Source organism: Sebastes fasciatus, chromosome 10, assembly GCF_043250625.1.
Source record: "Sebastes fasciatus isolate fSebFas1 chromosome 10, fSebFas1.pri, whole genome shotgun sequence".
NCBI lineage: Eukaryota > Metazoa > Chordata > Actinopteri > Perciformes > Sebastidae > Sebastes > Sebastes fasciatus.
In genome coordinates, this window is record NC_133804.1 from 15,564,041 (window position 1) to 15,567,554 (window position 3,514).

General features: G+C 42.7%; 1 long non-coding RNA gene across 1 annotated transcript; it reads right to left on the reverse strand.

The window, feature by feature from the left end:
* Positions 1-217: 217 nt before the first annotated feature.
* LOC141774816 (uncharacterized) lies at positions 218-1,408 on the reverse strand. Its single transcript, XR_012595473.1, has 2 exons — positions 1,273-1,408; positions 218-944 (listed from the first exon to the last, which is right to left on the reverse strand). It is a non-coding gene; the product is annotated as an uncharacterized LOC141774816 (long non-coding RNA).
* Positions 1,409-3,514: the final 2,106 nt, after the last annotated feature.

Here is a 3,514-nt window from a genome sequence, read left to right on the forward strand (position 1 = left end):
CTCTAATCTTGTTTGTATTTTGTCTGTGAACTTCAGTCAGGTGTGGGGTCGTGGAGGGGAGATGCTGCACATTCGCGAGAAAGTTTTTGTTTTCCCTGAGTTCAATCAGTAGCACACGTAATATCAATTTCTTTTGTGTGTGTGTGTATGTGGGTGTTGTGATGGAATAATTGATACACAAGTTAACTTTGGAAGGAAGAGGTCCCGGAGCTGATGATGTCTTACAAAAGAAGGTTTATTGAAGCTTGATCAAGGAGAATTGACAGGTCTCCACAATAGATGCTCTCTGCGTGAAGGCCTCACAACTCTGCCCTTCCTCCCTGGTGCTCAGTGTCTTACCCCTTATCATGTTATGACTTACTCCGTTCCTCTGGCATCTCTGACCCTGGTTGCCCTAGCGACTGGCTCTACGGTCTCCACTACAGGCACAGCTGTACAGATAACGGTGGCTCCTCTAGACAGGACTCCAACCCAATAATGTCAACAGAGGGACACTCTGACAAACACTCTGACCTTTCTACCAATAAGAGAGGAATTGATGGAAAATTTCATCACAACCCCTCCTTTTTGATCGACAGATCAACACTAATTACCCCTCCCAGTGTGACATATCAATTTAACAATTGAGCACCAGAGCACTGTCAGGGTTGATCCACTTCACGCAGTAATGACTAATTTAAACAGTCAAAATCCAAGAACAGTTACATATCATGATTATTAAAAACTCACCCTTAACCTCTAGCAATGACCTACGAGTTCCGTCTTCAAGCCAATTAAGGCCTCCTAAGGAAAATTACCTGCAGACCTCCCAAACCCCATAAAGGTCTAGAGAGCTCTTTTGACAGAGGTCGCAGGTCACATGCATCTACTGACAACTGGCCAAAAACTCCGCCTCGGTTTCACAGGAGATGGAGCAAAAAGACCAGATGCGCTATCTACTCTATCTGGAAAGGACAAAGGTAAAACCTCAGATCACAAAAGAGGGAAAACCCATATTGTCACATCCGTACAAACCGATCATCTTCAGGGTGATCTAGGGTGATTTACCTGATTACGTTTCAAATATAACCAAACACACTTGATTAAATGACATCACACGTTACATTTTAAAGTTAATATAAAATCAATCTTCCTTCTTATACAAGGAAACAAGATAGATAATATAATTAGAAATACATGGCACAAAATTTAAGTAAAGTAATTCAGAATTCATAAATCATAAATCATAAATCATTGTTTCTCTTTTTTCTTTTGAGATAGAGGTATCCTTACCCACAGAGGTACCCGGAAGCAGGATGCAATTTCACCCTCCTTTCGGACACCATCAATGCAGCTCGGACACCCCCTCCTCAAATCCTTCAGTCTTTTCCTCAATTTTTCCTAAATCAATCATGTAGAATATCAGTTCATTTTATAAGTATGTGTGTGTGTGATTACATGTAATATTGCTTTGATTTTAACCCACAGAATCATAGGGATCAATAATGAATAACGTTGATTATATTAGAGTAATACACATCTTCAAAATGATTATCTATAACTGATTAAGTCTTCTTCTTCAACTCATACAAACATGAAAAATAAAAAATGATCACATGTGGAGAAATGTGGGATTACATATCACATGTTTCCCTCTCCTCTTCTCCCTCCTCTTCTTCCTCCTCTTCTTCCTCCTCCTCCTCCAGACTAAGGTATTCTAACCCTAACCTCTGGACCCAATCTTGAAACTCCGCATTACCAAAAGGCCCGGTCTCTACCTGATGGAGTGCCAGGCCTCCCACACTTACACGGACCTGGGGAGCCTGTAACACGGTGCTAGCAGTTTTCTGGACAAGAGCTCTGATTATTGCCCCTAAACATGTGAAGAGGAGAAGGAGAAGGAGAATGGCCGTGTTTGAGTGGTCTCTGGTCTTTAAGTAGCGTTTTTCCTTCATTTAGTTTTGCACGTATGGTATAAATATATTCAAAATATGTTGTTGTTGGGAAGAGATAGTTATATTCTTGCATCTCTTCAATCCGGACAGTGTTGTCACAGCCCTCCTTTGACATCTTGATAGCTCACGTCCCAGTCGTAACAAACTGGGTGGAGTTTGAGCTGTTGCTCTGGCTCTTTTCATGGTTGGATAGTGGAAAAATCGTGCAAATAGTGATACAAGCACCAAATTTGGCATGATGATTCCCGAGGGGTCACTTAGCAAATATATATATGATTGTGATGTAGAATTATATGTTTTCTGGTATGCTATCTAATTTTACAGCTTTAACATCCTCCGATACGTTTTTTTTTTACTTTTGGCTGTCCGGTGAGTCTTTGCTTTGTGGTTTTTGCAAGGCTCAATTGGCTTGTAGGTCTACTGTTGTAGATATCAATAGCTGCTGTTGCCATAGGTGTAGGGGCTTAGTGGTAGGGGTAGTACAGATTCAGTTTCAGAAGTCAGCCACATCCTCCAGGATGGACTACTGGCACTGGTCCTCACTACTTGCCCAACTCTCACCTGTGGCTCCATGAAGTTGCTAGTGCACGGCAATGACCACACCCCGGGACACCATGTTGGCTCACGGGCTGAACTAGGTGAGGGTAGCACACAGAGAGTATCTCTGTGATGGAGTATGTCTAGCTCTAAATGTCAAAGTGCATAGAGTCAACGAACCAGCCATCTTTATCCATGAGGTTCCAACCCAACTGCCAGAATTGGAAAAACAGCAAAGAACTGTAAAGGAGTGATTGTCGGGCATTACCAGGGCACACTGGTGACAATCGCTGCTGTGTAACTCAGAATGGGGTTTAACGTCAGCTAAGTAGGATTCAGCATTATACTTAGTGTCCAAAATGCTGCTTGAGTATTTCTAGCTCCAAATTTCAAAGTGCATAGAGTCAACGAACCAGCCATCTTTATCTATGAGGTTCCCACACCAACATATCTATCAGTTGCCTCTTTCTGGTCTTGGAAAACACAGACAGGCCAACATACATAGCAAAAGGTGTCTTCCTGTCCTTGGATTGCCTGTGGACCTGCGATCCTTCCCTGTATTTGGCAAAACAGCTCTACTGTAACAGTTGCAAGGTCAGATTTTGATGTGCCATTTTGGAGTTGTGACTTGATATCAGCCCCATGTTCAATCATACATACAAACTGAAGCAGTGATGGTGGGACGGTATCTTCAAGGTACCCATCATGAGACGTGCTGTTGAATTCTGATTTATGCTGAAACATGTCACGACGTATCATCTGAGCAGCCTTTGCCAGGTGGACTGCTTCTCCATATTTGCTTCCTTCTTCTGGGACAGCTCTTCTTTCTTCTGCAGCTGTTGGGCATTCAGATAGGCTCGTTCTCGTTCACATTCTCGGACACTAAGTATAATGCTGAATCCTACTTAGCTGACGTTAAACCCCATTCTGAGTTACACAGCAGCGATTGTCACCAGTGTGCCCTGGTAATGCCCGACAATCACTCCTTTACAGTTCTTTGCTGTTTTTCCAATTCTGGCAGTTGGGTTGGAACCTCATGGATA